Consider the following 20,645-nt stretch of genomic DNA (forward strand, 5'->3'; position numbering starts at 1 on the left):
AGGAAAGATTTAAATGGTTGGTCTGTAACCAGGTAAATATATTCTCATTTACTCATTTGTACTCATTTGTACTCATTTACCAAAGATTTCCATTTCTAGGAGTACAATGCCCATAACAGGACATACCTAGTACCCCACAGTCCAAAACGTAAACCATCCTCTCAGGGACAACAGGCAGTTCCTTTATACTCACAGAAGCAGCGTCATTTGCAAATATAATTTTCTAACACTTTCACTTATAGTCCACAGAGGAATTGATTTACTCAATATATACTTTCCTTAAAGGGACACAATAATGGGCACTTGAGTGGCTCAGTTGGTTGAGCAACTTTTGATTTCAGCTCAGGTCATGATCTCAGAGTCATGGGATAGAGCCCTGCTTCCAGCTCCATGTCAGGTTCCACACTCAGCAGAGGATTCTCTCTCTCTCCCTCTCCCTCTGCTCCTCCCAACCCCCACCTGCAAATAAATAAATAAATCTTTAAAAAATAAAGAGATGCAATAATAATATACAGATTTCTAAAGAACTAAGCACGTGTAAGATGTCAGGAACAGAACCTACAAGAATTTCTCATGGTAATCATATAGTTAAAACCTCTATCTAAAATAAAGGGTAATTTTATTTTGAAATTTATTATTTGACTAAATGTTTACAAACTTGGCCCAATTCCTGGTGAAACTGATAGCATATATTTAGAAAATATGCATCTTTAGCACAAGCATTCTCTTTTTCTGGGGGTGTTTTTTCTGTGAGCTCCTTTCTCATGCTTCACTCACTTTCAATCACATTTCAGTTTCATTGTTTGGAGAATAAAGCTCTAATTCATCGCCACATGCAATTTACAACAGTGATGTTTGGGTGGACATTTCTTCTCTTAAAATGCACATGTACACATTGCTGCAGATCTACTGTCTTTTGCAAGCAATCTCGTAATAATAGCTACCAGCTCTCTTATCACTCAGAAACTTGATGGCAGCAACCTCAGCTGCCCTGAAGCATTCCCTGAGTCACCGACACTGTCCTTTTACTCTCTTCCTCTGGGTTAATTTGGCCCGTTCTTCAATTCATCCCGGTTGTCAGTTTACACAATATATCAGCATCTTTCAAGTGTCTCTTTGTTTCACGCAAGGTGAAAAAAATACAAGCGATGACCTGATTCTTGGTATCAAAAATATAAGGAGATCTCCAGAATAGAAAATGATAGAAACAGAAGAAAATACTGAAGACAGCAAAAGAAATAGAATTGAGCGAAACTTATAATTTTGGAATAATTACCCTGTCATTAATCCCTAATAGTAAAATATGATGTGTGTTAGAAGAGATTCCATATCATTCATTCAGTAACTTCAGTCCTGTTGAATGCCTACCATGTGCCAGGCTTACCACTAGTGCTAGCATTAGAGCAGTGAGCAAGACAGGATTCCTATTTCTTAAGGAGCTTATATTTTAGGAGCTTTTATATTTTATATTTTAGTATTTACATACTGATAAAAATGTAATTCCAATGTAATGAGAGAAATGTTATCATGGGAGAAGTATGGATTAATTAAATACAAAAAAAAAAAAGGGTTTTGGTAGTACCTTCAAAGAGCACCTCACCCAGATTTGAAGGTCAATAAAAGGCTTCCTGTAGAAAGTGATATCTAAACTGAGACCTTAAATATGAATTAGATTCTCAGCAGAAAGGCCTCAAGGCTAAAATTTCAACTTGTACAAAGTACCAGAGGTAAGAAGGAACGTGGTCGTTTTCAGAAAATGCAAGCATAGTTTGGCAGAAGCATAGAGCATAAGAAGTAAGCAAGAAAAGGGTAGAGAAGCTGACAGAAGCTGTGTTAAATCATGCAAGGAATTTCATGCAATCCTGTGGTCAGTGGGAAACACTGAGGAGTGTATGCAGAGATCACTCTGTACTGTGCGTTGAGTTAGGAGAGAACTGGAAAGAGTTAAAATTGGGAGCTTGGCAGAAATACTAATTAGGAAATTTCCATAATAATCTGGCCAAGATACAAGTTAACATATTCATACTGAGATTGGAGAAAAGTTAATGGGTTACACAGATATTTAGGAGAGAGAGCAAATTTTATTCTCCCAGGTAATTCATTAAATATCAGGAGAGTGAAGAGTCATGAATGATTCCCAGATTCTTGACTCTAGCAGATGCTACATTCTTGACAGGTGACACAAGCAGCATGTGCATGTCAGACAGAGCCTCTTGTCCTAACATATCTCATTTCCCTAGTTACTCGGGGTATTTTTTTTTAAGAGTTTCTCATTATTCAACAAATATAAACCCCTGAAGTTCTCTGTTATGGACCAAACTGTGTTCCCCTCAAATCTATTTGTTAGAGCTGTAGCTGCAGTGTGACTGTATTTGGAGGTAGGCCCCTTAAAGAGGTAATTACTGCTAAATGAGCTCATACTGTAGGGCTGTAATCCAGCGTGACTGGTGTCCTTACCAGAATAAGAGAGATTAGAACCTACAGAGAAAAACACCAGAAAGCAAGTCACATGAGGACACAGAGAGAAAAGAAGATGGTCATTTCCAAGCCAAGGAAAAAGGTCTTGGGGGAACCAAAGCTTCTGACATCTTGAGTTTTAGATGTCCTGCCTCTACAACTGTGAGAAAATAAATTTCTGTTGTATAAGCCACCCAGTGCGGTATTTTGTTATAGTAGACCTAGAAGCTAACACAATCCCCAAACCAGAATTCATCTAAAAAGCAAATTCACCAAAATCATAAAGGAAATGTGTCACATTTATCTGAGACCATGTTAAAGTCTAAGGATAGTATACGTGCTTGAAAACACACCTTTTAATGAAGGATAGCAAATGCTATGTTACACAAACATTCTTTCTCAGTTGATGCCATTACAAGTAATTTCAGGATTTGTTCAGACCAATGGAAAATGTCTCAAGAAACTAATCATAAGATATTAAGTTAACACACTGAAATCATTCAGTTAATGATCTCATGCAACGGGTTGGCTTGAGGAAGATGCCCGCCAGAAACACACACATAGTCCTCTCTGACAGCCCTCTAATAAGAAAGAATAATAGATGCCCTAAATAAACACTGATACCAGATTAAATCTGGTTGGAACCCCTCTTCCAACCAGATTTCTGTCTCTAAGACTCTACTTCCCAGAACTCCTAGTACCCCGATGAATCTCCTGCAGGCTTTTAACATGTTCTTGGTTTCCTGATAGCTGTAGCAGTCTCAAAACCGTTGGGTTTCTGGAATTACACAAATGGCCCTGCATTTTATCAATGAGTCATACTATTTTTCAGTGGGGTGAAATAATTTATGCCAGTGATCTCTACCTTCATAAATTCACAATAATTTAGTGAGGAGATTAAAGCTCACATATTAGATTTTTTTAAGAGTTATATACTGTATCCAGGATTTCCTACAACCTTTACACTATTTGTTAAAATCAAGTAAGAGTGGCAATTGTTAACACTATCAGATCAGAAGCACTACATTTACAAATAGCTTTTCTCCAAGAACACTCTGAAAACAAGACTGTGGTTATTTAGAAAATAATAAAAAATAATAAAAAAATTAAATGTGGTTATTTAGTAAAATTTGAAGAATGTGTCTTTAAAACAAATTCTCATACCAAAACCTCAAACATTTTAGGGTTGCTCTTTGTGTCATGTGTAAGTTGAATAACAATGAAAAAAATCCCCTCTCTGTACTCCTACATTTTACGATCTCTAGAGCATTTTCTGTTTAAATTTTAGTAGTTATTTGCAATTGTCTTATATTTACAATATAGTAACTTAAGAAAATCATCATACACTGTTTGATTTCTATGTACATAATGTCATTCACAATGGCTCACAATATATACTTCTAGACTGGATGCAACTGAATACCTGAAAATCAAGTGATATTCCAGAAAGAGCCTGGTGATTCCACAAAGACTACAGGAACATTCTTAGCATTATTCCTGTCAGGTCAAAAATGAACGATGCACTCCAACTAGTCTTCATCATTGACGTAAATCTTATCAAATAGCTATTACTGAGAAAGAAACTAAGCTTAAATTACATTGAAGAAAAATTCCACAAGGAGTTTTTATTCTTTTTTAATTATTAACATCAAAGGGCAAATTTAGCAGCATTAATCTAGGCCTGAAAGAAGGCACACTACCTTTGAAAAGATGGTTCCATGGGGATCAATTTATAAAACCAGTACAACTGAAAATGTAGCAGTGTTCAACAATTCTAAAGCAAAAATAGTGTAAAAGTGCTAGTATAAAATAATCTAATCCTCTTCCAAATTAGTGGTTCAAGAGGCTCACAGAAAATCAATTCAGAGCTCCAGACTACTGTTAAATGATTATCAGAATTTCTGTTCTCTTCTATACTGCATCCTAAGCGATATCTCTCCATGTCTAATCCACTGAGAGTGTTTTGGGGTATGTGCCTCTGTGTATATGCGTGTGTGTGTGTGTGTGTGTGTGTGTGTACACAAAATAATAGTGGAAATAAAAATGGGCCACAAAAGAGAGATACAATGCAAAAATCATTTTACTGTTAATGCAACAGTTGTATGACAACATCTTCAAAATATAGAACTTATAGACATTTAACATGAAAACCATCATATAAACAGCATGTCAATCAAACCAGAAACTTATGTACTTGGGTGGATGGAATTTAAATCCTGAGATACAGAGCAGACTCAAATATTGGCACCAACACTTCCAGATGTCTAGTTTATTTTGCCCTGCATACTCAGTTGGAAAAAAAGAAAGTATAAAATAGAGCAAAGAGTGGGAATTACACAAAATGGAGCACTAGAAGGACAAAAAATTAGGAAAATGAGGGCTAGTCAGATCTAAACTACAGAGACTCTTGAGGGATTTTCATGAGAGAGGAAGGGAGCTCTATTGACATTGAGCTAGTCACTATTAAGAAATGTGTGAAAAAGCCTAACAGAGATCAGGACATGGAAATCAAAATCAAGGTAATAGAATTTAGGATGCTTATGGGCAGCCAGCCACTATCCAGATTATATGGACTTTTTTTAAAGAGTTTATTTATTTATTCATGAGAGACAGAAAGAAACAGGCAGAGACATAGACAGAGGGAGACATGAGCCAAAGGCAGATGCTTAACCACTGAGCCACCCCTATATGGACTTTCAAACACCAAATTCCTCCTGCCTCCAGCAATCAGGATAGACATTTTTTAAATATCATTTTAACCTGCAGACTCTTTCTTAGAGCAATTCACAGAAGTTTGAAACTGATGATGCGAAATGAAGTTGCAGTTTTGTTTCTCAAATTAGCTTGATATTGGAACAACCTAGGCCTCTTGTTAATATCGCTCCCATTGATACAATAGGACATTACACAATACCTAAGATGTTTCACATCTAAATGTACTGTATTTCTTTGTCTTTTATGAATATTAGCAGCTCAGAAGAGCAGTGTCACACAAGCAAATGGCAACAAGTAACACTTTCGATGTAAGCAGCTAGTGCTCTAAAATAGGAATAGTAGGCATAGTTAATTAACCATTGCCTGAGTAATTAGGATAAGTCAGCAGAATGTACTCATGTGAAACAAAAGCTAACATGGCAATACCATTCTCTTTTTACTCTTGTATATGTATTCAATTTAAGATTGAAGGTTTGAATATTGAGTTTGCTTTTTAAAAAATGCGTTTTATTTATTTATTTGAGACAGAGCCCATCAGCATGAGCAGGAAGGAGGAAGCAGATGGAGAGGCAGAAGCAAACTCCCCACTGAGCAGGGAGCCTGACATGGGACTCGATCCCAGAATCCCAAGATCATAATCTGACCTGAAGGCAGACACGTAACGAACTAAGCCCCCCAGGTGGCCCGAATACTGAGATCTTCACTAATTAGTTGTGGGTTTGTTTCTAAAATCCAACAAAAATCAGACCTAAAGAAACCAAAATGCATCACTAGTTTTTAAAATTAAGATTTTTTTAATAGGGTTGTAATCTTTGAACTATAAAATCCCTTTATTTTTGGCTACCATCATACAGCTATGCAACTGGCATAGATTTCTTCTCAATGAAATGTGGCACCATCACAGATGGAAAAGTTTAAGGGTTTGTCTTGCACAGAGAGTAGGTGTTAGAATCACAGTGCCACAACATTTCTGATAAGCAGCATGACGCTTTTCCTTCTTGCAAGCAAACCAGGTGATAATTTGAAAATTTTGCACCTATCTTGGCACCTCTGACAATATTTGTCACAAAGTTTATATAACGATATGCTTCCAGTTTGTACCCCTCTAGCTTACATGTAATGCTTGGGTTTATGGTACCTCCTACATTAGTAACAAAATCAATACAAGATGCAGTATACGTACACGCAATAAAGAAATATTTTTGTTTTCCTAAGTTGCTAAGTTTTAGTCGTTTCACTATCTAATTAGATTTTTTCTCAAAGGTTCACAAAGGAGATTCGCAAATTCTACCAAATATTTGAAAATGATTCGAGTCGTTTTCCTTCACAAGAAAATTCTGCACTTGGCGTTTGCTTCCTAAATAATTGTCCCTTGCGTTTTACTTCAGAAATTGGGACTTTTTTCCCAAGGTTTTCATATTTATGTTAAAAGAACTACTGCATTGTATGTAATAGGATGCTCCACTATAATGTCAACCCCAGAATAAACAGAAGGCATATATTTTTATTCCTTTTGTTATAATTATTATAAAACAATGTTGCCATTTTATTAGATAATAAGACCGGCTGTCCTATGAACACTAAATAAAAAACTAAATACAGGACTTCTTTTTTTTTTTTTTTAATTTATTCATGAGAGACACAGAAAGAGAGGCAGAGATTTAGGCAGAGGGAGAAGCAGGCTCCCTGAGGGGATCCCAATGGAGGACTCAATTCCAGGATTCTGAGATCAGGACCTGGGCCAAAGGCAGACGGCTCAACTGCTGAGCCACCCAGGTGTCCCTCTAGGACTTCTTTAACAAACTACATTTTTTTCATCTGTTATACCCTGTTTCCTCACTGCAAAAACTCCTTGCTGACTTTAAGAATAGAAATTCTCCTCATCAATCCAAACATATCTCCTATCAGTTTCCAACACCCACTGCTTTGGCCAATTTCACCTTGCTGTCCCTAACAAAAGTTCTCTTCTACCTCTGACCTTGACCGTGTCCCACTTCACTTTGGGAATGTCCTAAATATCCTCCCTAGGGACCCAAACATTACTCCTTTGGTAATCCACACGTATAAGTGATGTTATTCCAATGAGTACTAAACAAATCAAGAAGTATTATTGATAAATACTATAATTATCTAATCTTTTTCATATTACATGATTATAGAAAATGAAAACTTTATTAAATAAAATCTTGTGTAGTTTCAAAGCCTCTTAAAGGAATAGCTTAATATGGTAAATTGCTAGCATCATACTGTATACTATATGTTAGAAATTATGTAAACAAATAATTTAGCTTTAATGCAAAACATTGGGTAAAATGTTAATGCACATTTGTACTCGCATATCCATTGTTTTCATGTTAATTTAAATTGATAGCTGCCTCAGGGCTCAGTTGCTCCCTTTGACTTTAATCTACTGTATTCAAGGCAGCTTCAGAATAAGAGCCTGGACAGTTGTGCTCATTAGGTTTCAGAGTGTCTTGACAAGTTTATTTTCCCTCAGGAAATTTCCTAAGGACAGTTTTACAGAACATGTGACTACAGAGTGTCCCTCCTTTTGACCTCGCTTCTCGCTTTCCTCAGATGAAAGATGAACTTGGAGAGTTTGTAGGGGTCAGGAGGGGGTCATGGAGAAATGGACCGATTGGGAAGGAGCCCGCAGGAACTGAGTGGGACTGAGTGGTCGAGGGCCTTGCAGTAAGCGTACCAAGTTTCAAGGGCGAGAGAGAGTCAGAAAAACAAAAAAGGATGAAAAAAAAAAAGACATTCAAGAGGAGAATTAAGTTGCTGACTGGTATTTTTTGCACTTAAAAGTAGCATAGTACAGCAAATGAGAGAATAATGGAAGTGTGTTAACAATCACTACTTCAGTAATAATCTTTGTACTACGAAGAGGAGAAATGGCTAAGTTTGTACAAACTTTGAAGGACAGGGACCTGGATTTGAGACCTTCTCAATGACACTCTTTTGAGGGAAGGTAAACCAAACCCCAAGGCAAGTTGGCCAGTTGGAGATTGAGACTGTTCTAGTTCAAAAACTTTGTAAACACATTTGAATGCTGTGGATTCTACAAATATTTAATTCTGTTAATTGATTCAATGACGACAAAAATACCTGGCACCTTTATGTGTTAGACTCTGGGCTAGGTGCAGGAGGAACGGGGTTGCTGCTGCCTCGCACTGAGAGTGGATCTATTGAGCATCCTCCATAAAGTTCTTTGTATTATATTTCTCTTCTATTGTTCCCAAGCCTTCAGTAAGATCTTGTTAAACATTACAACCTGTTCTCAGTGATTCCAGCGGGGAACTAAAAAGCCGGCTCTCTGCCCAAACTGAAAATGAAGCAGTTTGGACCAGCAACAGCCACCTGAGAGAAGTTAGTCTTAAGACAAAGGGTGAGATGACATGCTACAGAGCGCGTGGCAAACCGTGAGCTGGGTGCAGAGCAGGACTCGAGAGCCAGATGGCTCCTCCATGGGGCAGTGACCAGAACAGCTGTACATGCATTTGCTGGAGATTGCCAGAAGTTCTAAAGTAGGATAATCTGATAAAAGCCTAGACGTAATAGAGTCAGTGGGAGTTCCAGCTACATACTATACATCAGAGGGAAAGGCCAAGTGACATATTACTGACTTAATTCTAGGATATTTGGCTAGCATTATCATGAGATCCGTAATAACTGCACATAACTGTATATATTAGGAACATATACTAACATTTTTTAAAGAGAATGAATGGTCCAAGACTTATTTTCACTTTGGTGCATTTTAATCATTTGATATGCCATGGCGTGAAAAAATTTAAAGGATGCATAGCTCTCACATCAGTAACTTTAATTCTCTATTCACCTATTCATTTCAACTTTTAAAATCGCTAATTCAGAGCAAATGCTTTTTCTCAGTAAAATCTTTAAAAATAAAATCCTTATTTTCCAAATGCCTAAATGGTCTCCTGCAGCTTACCTACTCAGTGGCGGAGAAATGGATCCAATTCAGTAACAAATCTAGAAATGAATTTATCATTCCTGGGTTATATGTGAAGTAGGCATGGGCATATGTGAGCAAGTGAAGGAAGTAGTCAAGGGCAAGGAGGAAATAAAATGAAAGGAAAGAAAGGTAATAATAATAATAGAATAGAGTCTTCCCTTCCCCTTTCCTCCATCTTAGACACTAGTGCAACTCTAGACACATTTTAAATATTAATGGACTCTTCTCTGCCTTCAGATGTGGATGCACAGAGGAAATACTGTACATTTTATATCCACCATCTCTTAAAAGGAAATTTTGTCTTCTTGGTCACAAGTGGCTTGTAGAAAATATAACTTCACGGGATCCCTGGGTGGTGCAGCGGTTTGGCGCCTGCCTTTGGCCCAGGGAGCGATCCTGGAGACCCGGGATCGAATCCCACGTTGGGCTCCCGGTGCATGGAGCCTGCTTCTCCCTCTGCCTGTGTCTCTGCCTCTATCTCTCTCTGTGACTATCATAAATAAATAAAAATTTTAAAAAAAATTTAAAAAAGGAAAATATAACTTCACAAGCTATTTCATAGTTAAACTTAAGAAAAAAATGGAATGAGAATTCTTACCTAAAATTTTGTTGATGAAGACTGCAGTGTCATGTATATTTTCCCCTTTGGCTACATAGCATTTCAAGAAAATGCAATACATTTAAAATGAAAAAAACTTTATTATAGCCTTGTTCCTATCATATATGTTTACTAGTTTTGTGGTGCAAGGTACATTTTCAAAATTTATATTTTAGGAATCTTGCAAAGGAAAAAAAACAAAAAATTAAAGACTGGGATATTATTATACTTGTAAAATAAAAATATGACCTAATTATAACTATTAATATAAGTTAGAGTTGCTTCATAGATGCTAAGATAAAAATTGCCAATGACTATTTTAATAATTTCATAGTTCTTACACTGTGTGTAGGATCTTATACTGTGACAGATTTCCTACTATTTTAACTTAATATAACATAGGTATATGTTCACAGAACTATGAATTTATTCTAACTGAAATTCTTTCTAAGATTCAGTATAACTATATTTTTTGCCAGCAGTAGTATAATTTGTAAAACTTTAAAGGCTGTGTTCCTTAAATTTAATCCTTTAACTTCTTTCCATTTATTTTACCTTGGCAAGTCATAAAATAGGTAAATATGCTTTCATTTACAAAGGCTGAATCCATTCAAAAATATGGGTCTAAGTTGGGTTAGAAGGACTGTCATTCAACCAGCATGCAGAATGAATGAGTGAGTGGATAGTATTTCTAATTGATGGTTAATTCATAAACAGAGATATAGAAGTCTAATTTTTATCTTACTCCATTCATTTTTTCAGTGACAATTCAGGTATTTATCTTCAAACCTCTGATGAGAACTAAAATTTGCTCTTAACAAATTTTAAAACTAATTGTTATAATACCCTTGATTTTTAATGCATACTTTCACAAACAGCTCATATTCTACAATCATTTATAAAAAAATCCTCCTTGGTTCTTCATAATTATATTCTTCTGAATTTATATTATATTTTATCATATAATCCACACATATTCTAAATTCTAACTGTGTACTCCATTGGTTAAGAAAGAAAACATTATTATTTCCAACATCCCTCACTTACACAAAGGTTCTTATTGAATTTGATGTTTCAAATAACACACTTGACAATTTTATTGTTGTCAGTGATAAGAGTACAGCTCAAACAAAACAAATGTCCTTTGCTGTCAAAGACAAGGATATCTCACGTCTTGAATGCCATCACAGACAGGAAATTGCTAGTACTGGTTTGAAACAGGGATTTCAGGAAGGAAAAGGAAAAGGCTTCCTGACAAACTACATTCTTTAAAAATTGTCCATCAATCAAAGGAAGGAAAAATTCTTTAGATTAGATATTAACTCCTCTAATAGCTGCATATGGTTATGCAATTATTCTCCACACAAGAAAACCCAAGAATTATAATAATTACAAGGGCATATTGTGGAAAACATCATCAATTTTATTTATTTTGTTGAAATACTACTGTTAATTAAATTGCATGTAATAAAATGAAACTATATGGAAATAAGCATTTTAATCATAATTTTAAATCACGTTAGTTAAACGTAACGACAAAACAGGTAAAAATCTGAAAATAAATAAAACTTGACTGTTCTAATTTTTTAAATGTAATCAGGATTTGTAATGCATGTATTTAGATGAAAAGAGCATGTGATAAGTAAATCACTTAAATATTTTAAAGATTACACACTAGGAACACAGCTTTGCCTACATTCCTTCCACATTTAGTGCTACTAATGTCTTGCTATATTATCTGAGGTAAAATCTCAATTGATTGGCAACTGATTATCCAATTCCTTTTGCTTCCAGAGAAATAAGACTTTTTTTTTTTTGAGAAATAAGACATTTTATTGTACTTTCTTTCCTTTGTATCTTGCCATAGTTGTTTTCACCAAGATATACCATATCGAGTGTGCTCAGCACATTTTGAGAGGAAAAGTCTCCAATTTTCAATTTGGGATATGGTAAGAAAATTAATTAAATGTATTATATCAGATTATTGACTGAAAGATTTCAATGTCATCATTTACATTTCTCAGAGTATTGCTACACATTACAAAGGCAAATCTTGATTTATGAAACAAATCCTAGCCCATGAGAAATGGGGTTAAAAAGTTGTTGCTCACAAATGAGTAGGGTTTAATCAATAATTCTTGCAAACCCATCCTATCAGTAAGCTATTGCAGAACTCAAATATATTTCATGATAAAAAAGATAAAAGTAAAAATGGGAAAAATATCATATTGCTTTGTCTCTGAAATTAATAGAATAAGAACATAAAGATTTAGGAAGCATTTGTATGTTTTGGGCTCTGTGTGAGTGAGGTGTTAGATGAATTAGCTAACAAAGAGCCTATGCTTAAACCTGTAACTGAACTGGAAAAATATTGTCACTAATGGAAAAAAGGGCAGAGGCTTTACATCTTTCCCGTATTCCATCTCGCTGTGAAGTCAATGGGGCGAGAAATATAGGCAAGTACAGAACAAAGATTCATGACTGAGAACTCACTGAGAAACAGTTTAACATCTTAGAAAGAACAGAGAAGGCATCCCTAGTCATTAATTATCGAAAAGTCACAATAAAAAGCATTACATTGAGCCTGTTATCCACCAAACTGGTAGCATTTAGCTAGAGGCAATATTATGTAGGACTCTGAGCTGGGATTTGGGTGTCAGACAACATAGGCTCTTTTTCTGGTTCTGTCATTCCAATGTTTTATAACCCTGGCAAACCTAATTAATCTTTCTTAGCTTCATTTCTCCATATTGACAAATGGAGCTAATAACTACAGTACTGATGCACACCTATGCCTGCAAGTCAATTTCTGCTGCTTTAGACGCTGCACTGATGAACCTGGTATATTGACTTACAATAACTTCCTACAAGTCATCAATGGATTAAAATTGCCAACCACTGTGTAAACTACTGATAGTCTTCTTACGATTACGAAGTAAAGATCTGCTTGAAGTGATGACTTTGAAAGTTTTGCAGTAAGTTAAAAGGTATGTACTTGCAAATTCTTCTAAAGCTAAAAGGCCCATGATTTGACCAAAACAAAAAAATTACATGATGGCCCTCATTAGGTAAGCAAGTTCAAGCTGTTCGTGAAAATGAACATGAAGAGTAGATAGTATTTCCCTTTATATTCAGACACGAGTATTTGAATGATATTGACTAAAATTTCTTTCTTCATGGTGCTGATAAGACTTTATACAAAATTTCTAGGTATTCATGTCTACATTGAAAAATTATTTCTTATGAAAACAAGCCTTATGCTACATTTAGAACATAGGACTTGATCTTGCAGTATCAAAGAATCAACAATTTTTCTGTTTTTTAAAGATTTTATTCATTTATTTGAGAGAGAAAGAGAGCAAGAGAGAGCACAAGAAAGTTGAGGAGCAAAGGGAGAAACAGATTCCCTATGGAGCAGGGAGCCCGACAGGGTACTTGATCCCGGGACTCCAGGATCATTACCCAAGCCAAAGGCAGGCATCCAATAGACTGAGCAATATTGGCAATCAGCAATTTTTCTATTTAATTATGATAATTCAAACAAAGAAAAAGCTGAATATAAAGATATATTTCATTGTTATTAAATATAAAAACTAAAAAAGTCTAATTGTTTATATTATCAAAATCAGACTTTAAATATATTAAAATGTATAATACTAACTACTACGCTCTATGCCTCTCAGGTGCCCATTAGCCTTCTTTCTGTTCTATAACACCTTAAGGCACATTCCCACTCCCTAATCTTCACACTTGCCATTTCTTTGGATGATATGCCTTTCCTGTCAATGTTCAGGTGGCTACAACCCTTTTATCATTCAATTCTCAGCCCCTTTGTCATTTTTTCAGAGTCCTTTGCTGACCACCCTATCCAAAGTCCCTGTCCCAGTCACATTCTATCACATAACAGTGTTTATATCCTTCAGAGCACTTACTGATCTCAGAAGCTACCTTTCCTAAATCACTAGCTACATATTTATATCTGTCTCTAATAGAGTCTAGCCGGTATAGGAGACATCCTCAAGATTAATATCTAGGGATTAGAGCTGGATGATACTAGACTTAATTGCTAGTGGCCCTTTTTAAAGACAGGGTACTGAGAGCCCATTTATCTTCAGCTTTAAGCCTTATATTCAGTTTGGGGGCAACAGAAACATTCCAGATAGCCTACACTGACACTGTTATTTAACAAGAAACTACCATCTAAACTACCATCTAATCTACTTACCAACTAATCTACCATCATAAACAGGGGACCTAGAGGTGGGGTAAAGGGCATAGTTTTAACAATTCACACCTGGCTGAGAAAAATACATCGCATTTCAATTATACATTAAATACTGTTTACAGAGCATTTTTTTTTCTTTTCTGAACTAATGGCAGAGATTCACATGTCAGATAAACCAAAGTCAAAGAGAAATGGATAATTCTGTTACTATCCTGTTAAGAGTTCATTTATTTAACTTTAATTCAATATTGTAAAAATATTTGAATAGCTTTTTTAGATATATAACAAACTTCAAAAGCTCTAACAAATTTTTAATAAAATTACCCTTATCCCTTAGTAATTAGTAGAATTACTTGAATCTTCCATTTCTTCCCCATTACAATTTGATTCATTGGCTTAGATTTTTATTTGTTTTCTTTAAACAGACACCCAAGTCTTGAGAAAGCATCAACTAGAAGGTTTCAGGGAACCCAAGGAGCATGATCTATCTCATATATCTGCTTCTTTCTGATTATCTGTTTAATTTTTTTTTCTCAGCATACATACTCTCTCTGCTATTCAAGCTACATGAAAACAACCATTAATAACCCCTTAAATTCATATGAAAGAAATCTAGTCACATGGAAGAGACCAAATTTCATACCAAATTTTAATCTTTATTTTTCTCTCTGTTTTTCCAGCCCAACTCCAAATTTCTTCCACTACCCTTTTTCCCTCCCCCCAAAAAAAGGGTTTGAATGTCTCTGGATGGTCTGTTGCCCATCCCTGAACCAACCAAAGGTTATCAAAAGCTTCAGTAATGGATTCTCTTTATAGTTAAGGGAATTCTTTTGGATAGTAGTGAAATCTCCAAAGATATATTGAGTCAAGGTGATGAACCTGACGTGCCCTTGCAAAATATCTGGACTTTTAACAGCTGGTCATTATTACCATTGAAGGTTTCTACCTAAAATTCAGCACTGTCGGGCAGCGGTTTAGTGCCTCCTGCAGCCCGGGGTGTGATCCTGGAGACCCGGATCGAGTCCCACGTCGGGCTCGTTGCATGGGGCCTGCTTCTTCCTCTTCCTGTGTCTCTGACTCTCTCTCTCTGTGTCTCTCATGAATAAATAAATAAAATATTAAAAAATAAATAAATAAAATTCAGCACTGTCATATCTGTGTTTTGTAACAAAAATTAATGGAAGTAGAAAAAATAATTTAGAGCTAGACAGATTCTGGAGATAGGCATAAGAGTCAGGAAGCTATTTTAATAGTTTAGAACACACACTGAATTTCTAATTTAAATCAAAGTCAGTGAGGTTGTGATCAAAGAGGACAGTCTTAGAGATATTTTGAGAAGAATCTTGACAAGACTCAATGAATGATTATGAAAGTTAAGGGACAGGTATATGTTAAGGATGACCCTCTTATTTCTACCTTGAGTCATACGTTAGATGATATTTCCATGCATTGATGCAGAGAGTTAGAAGAACAGATTTGGACTGTGGATAGGATGAGAACAATGCATCCGGAGAAGAAAAGAGATGAAATAATAAATAAAAATCAATATAAAGCTAGGCAGGCATGCTCTAGCTATAAAGCTCAGGATTCACCACAAAGAAATATGAGTCTAACTCTTTACACATTGACTAATCAGAGGAGTTTGATTATAGGTTTTCTTGAGAATGTGGCCCAAGGATTTCACACAGCTCTGCCATCATACTGGTAAGCCTTTTTTAGAAATCTATTTAGACCTTCATGTTCCCACATTTTATTTTCAAAATGTTAAAAATCTCTCTTTCTTTCTACTTTGTCCCAGCACAACCACAGTGTCACACTATTCACCTTTCACTACATTTCCTCCAAGTCTTGACACATTTCCAACCATGACTAGTCACTTGGAAAGCATCATCCATCATCCATTAACTGCATTTCTTGAGATGAGCACTTTTCCTAGAATCCCAGTAAATAAAGTCTTCTTTTTAACATGACATAATTTGACAGTTATCAATATATGTAAATACTATAAGAAGTGATCAAATTAACTAAAAATACTAGAAAAAAGTTTACTGAATCAAGCTGGGTCTGACATGAGAGGAGAAAAGAAAAAGGCCCGAGGACCAGAAGGCAAAGATCATTGGCAATTAACAAAATAGGCAAAATAGAAAAATTATTCTCGAAGATTAAAGCTATGTTAAATTAAATTTAAAGAATCAACATAGTAATGCTAATACATAATATTGATAAACTTATTTCATCCATAATTAAATGTGAATATTATCAAGTCACATCCAGTTCATTGTTAGATTTCAATAGTTTTAATTTAAAAAAAAATTTCCGAGTAACCTCGTATTTGTCAAAGATACCTTCATACATGGAGATGTGAACAAAGACCATATTCACAATTACTCAAATAAACTCAATGGAGTACACTTTTTCTTTGAAAAGTAAACTACCTCAAAGAATATCTAAGAAAAAAAGTCATGTAATTATAAACCTTAGCATATTAACAAGCAAAAAGACTCCTAGTTATAAATATGTACACTGAAAGCATCTGGCAAGTTTCTATAAATCTAAACAAATTTATTTGCCAACCCAAAATTTAGCATACATTCTTAAACCTGTGTTGTTTCTCTCTCCCACTCTTTCTCTTTCTGTCTTTCTGTCCCTCTCTCTATGTTTCTCTCTTAAACACACACACAGAGATGTTATTCACCTTTAAAGCATCTCTAAATCCTACCATTAATCTAAGAAAGAGTGTACCTGCTTATATTTTTTAAAGTGCAGAGAAAAAAAAAAAAAAACAGAAACAAAAGGTTTTAGGGGGAAAAAAAAGTCTATGGCCATACCATCCTGAAAGTACCTAATCTCTTCTGATCTCAGAAGCTAAGCTGCTTGATACTTGAGTAGGAGAAAAAAGGAAACAGAGTTGATAAAATAACATAAATGCTGGGAAGCCCCAGTGGCGCAGTAGTTTAGTGCCGCCTGCAGGCCAGGGCGTGGTCCTGGAGATCCTGGATCGAGTCCCACGTCGGGCTCTCTGCATGGAGCCTGCTTCTCCCTCTGCCTGTGTCTCTGCCTCTCTCTCTCTCTCTCTGCATCTCTATGAATAAATAAATAAAATCTTAAAAAAATAAAAATAAAAAATATTTTAAAAAATAAATATTTTCCATAAATACAAAACAGAATTTTTAGTCTTAAAATCCAACAGAAGATTAATGAAAAGTGAGCATAGGCTGTGTAGAGTTGATAAAACTGAAAGGAATTATTTGTTTTAAGTGATATTTATTTCTTTTTCAAAGTTTTGTTGTTTTTTTTATTTTAGAGAGATCAAGGAAAAGTACACACATGCACATGTGGATGGAGGAGGGGGGGAGGGGAGAAAGTGAAAGAATCCCAAGCAGACTCCCTGCTGAGCACCGAGCTCCACATGGGGCTCAGTCTCATGACTCTGAGGCCGTGACCTGAGCTGAAACCAAGAGTCAGACATATAACTGACTGAGCCACCTAGGCACCCCTATTTTAAGTGATTTTTAAAACACAGGGAACATTTCATTCCTAGTGGGATATACACTAAGAGGGAAAAAAAGTGAAAGAAAAAAATTCTCAAGCTATTTACTTATATTTTTGAGTGCTAGTATTGTTTTCCTGAGTGTGCTATACAGATAAATAAATTAATAATAATGATGTCACTGAAAACTGCAATTTTGGTCATGAGTAAAGGAGGCTCATATGTTAGAGGAATTTGAATAAAAACCCTGAATTCCCGAATTTGTTAAATTTTAACTGGAGTGTAAACGTGAATATACATATACACATATATATTTTTTAAATATGCCCTACTTCTCTTCATAAAAATGCCTACACAGGAACAATAAATAACCCTCTCAAACAGAATTTGGCTTCCAAATACCATTTCTCACAAAGGAACAAGAGTTTCTCGAACCTTTTTAGAATTCAAGCTGGGGCAGAAAATATACAGGTTGAGCCTAGAACATGTTATCAGACCAGACAGTAAGAAAGCAAACATTATTGGGATCATGTCAAAAGGACCCAGGAGCCCACTCGCAAGAGCTCCCACTATTCAAAACTGAGGAAATTTCAGCTTGAATAATAATAAGTATTATATAAATGCTTGAAAACACACATCAAATGTTTAAAACTATAAGATCTCAATAATATTTATTTTTAAAAAACTAATTGGAGATTTTGCAAGGATACTAAGGAACTAGCTCATTATTTTGAAATATAATAAAGAAATGACTCAAGCATCTCTCCAGCATTCTATCCACTATGCTCTGAACTCAGATAAAGAATTGATGGAGAGGGATCCCTGGGTGGCTCAGCGGTTTAGCACCTGCCTTCCGCCCCTGGCGTGATCCTGGAGTCCCGGGATTGAGTCTCACGTCGGGCTCCTTGCATGGGGCCTGCTTCTTCCTCTGCCTGTGTGTCTCTCCTGAATAAATAAATAAAATCTTAAAAAAAATAAACAAAGAGTTGATGGAGAATTTTTATTATCTAAGTATTTTGAGCAATAACTGAAAAAGAATGATTTAATTAGAATATTACCTTTTACAACCCTTTCTAGCAGTGATCATCAATGGCTGCTAAATTCACAAAAAGAAAGACGAGTCAATCTTATGACTCTTCTAAGGGACATATACCACCCCCTACCGAGGAGCTTGACCAGAAAATAAAATAAAATAAAGACTCAATACAATCAATGTATAGGAAAAAGAACAGATGACCCACGTAGAAATACCACGAGGTGCAATCAGCACAATTCAGACTGTGAGACACTCTATAAGTTTTCTTCAACAAAAAATCACAAGAAAAATACTAGGGAGACAGAAGTAGAAGCTATAGAATGAAAGAGACTTAAGAGACATGCCCATCAAGTGCTATGCATGGAATTTATTTGAATTTTGACTTGAATAAAATTCTTAGAAAGAGTGAGATATTAATTGTGGGAATTTAAACATTTGTTGTATGTTTAATCATAGTAAGAGATCCCTGCTAGTGTTTTTATATAATAGTAAAGGCTATATTTTTAAATGAGTCACCTTTTAGAGATATATTGAAAATATATACAAATGATGTAATATATCTGATGTTATCTCCAAAACTATCCAAGAGAAAGAAATAGAAACAAGATGAGAGTACAAATGACCCAACTGGACATAAAGTTGATAACTATAGAAGCTGGTGATGAGTATATGGGATTATATTACATAATCTCTCTTTTTTGAATATGTTTAAATGTTTTCATCATAAAAAGATGTGAAATGCTTAAAAAATTAAATTAAATAAGCATCTGTCTAACCAGAACCAAAATCAAAAGAGAAAATAGAATACAAGCTCTTAAGAAGTTAATGGCCAAGGGAAAATTTTCGAGAAACCCTCCATTTCCTGTGTCCTTCCCTAGGAGCTCCTTGACCAAAGTCAAGTTTTGCTATCTTTTGTATATTTTGTCTGGAAGAAGTGATGCCTCCAAAAAAGCTAATGAATTGAATGAAAAAAAGAGAAAGGAAATACAAAGATATTTTAACATCATGGGCTCCATCCTTGAGCTGAACTTGGAAATCAAACTTTGAACAAAATTACAAAGCAATAAGAACAGAAGTCAAATCTGTAATCATTATTTTCCCACATCTCTATCTGAAAAAAAGAACTGAGGAGGGAACACCACATACAACAGAAAAACAGATCCATAATTGATCTGCTGTGTATTTATTCATTTAGTAGTGCTTTATTAAGCATGAAAACAAAACTACAAAATTGGAGTGGCCATAAAGAGAAATGGAAGGAATGATAAATATACTAATTTTTTAATCCATCATGTCTATTTTTTGATCCACCATAAACCTCTAGGGTCTATGCGTCAATACAAAGATGTTTAAGTATATTACATAAGTTTATAAAGTTAACTTTAATGAGTACCAAAATAAAAGTATAAACCTTTCAAAATAGCAGAAATAGAAAAAAAATCAAAAAACCTAAAACAGCAGAATCTGTAAACAAAACACAGAAAATATAATTGGCAGTCTGACACATAATGCATATAGAACATACTACTATGATTGTACAAATTTTCTTTTGAACAGATTATGAAACATTTATAAAAATTTATCATATGAAATCTTCAATAATTTGCCAAACGTGTTTTAAACTACAGAATCCATTAGCTAATTATGTAATAGCTCTGAGAAGTTTTTGAACTTAGAAAGAAACAAAAATACCAATTGGAAGTTTTCAAACTTTATCTTAAACCACTCTGGTTAGAACATACTTAAGAACCTAAATGTCTGATTATTTAGAAAATAACTGTAGCAGCAATTAACATTCTTCATGAACAGTCTATTTCTCCTTGTTTGGTGGGTAGATAGTATACACCCTCCTATTTCACACTTTGATATTTCCATATCAGTAAGCATTTGCACATTCACAGATTAAACATCCTTCCATTCCTCACTTACTGATCATGCCACTTCCCTCATAAATAAAATTCAATAAATGCCTGTTTTTGTTTCCAAGCCCTGTGTCCTATTCTATTCTAGTCCTTATGGAGTATCTGTCTTAATGCCTACAACTTTATAAGATATCTTGATCTCTAAAAGGGCTAGTCTCCTTTTCCTCATTTCATTCTTTAGACATATCTTTGCTATTCTTGGCCCTTTTACTCTTCCATGTTA

This window comes from Nyctereutes procyonoides, unplaced genomic scaffold (assembly GCF_905146905.1).
Source record: "Nyctereutes procyonoides isolate TBG_1078 unplaced genomic scaffold, NYPRO_anot_genome, whole genome shotgun sequence".
In the NCBI taxonomy this organism is placed as follows: domain Eukaryota; kingdom Metazoa; phylum Chordata; class Mammalia; order Carnivora; family Canidae; genus Nyctereutes; species Nyctereutes procyonoides.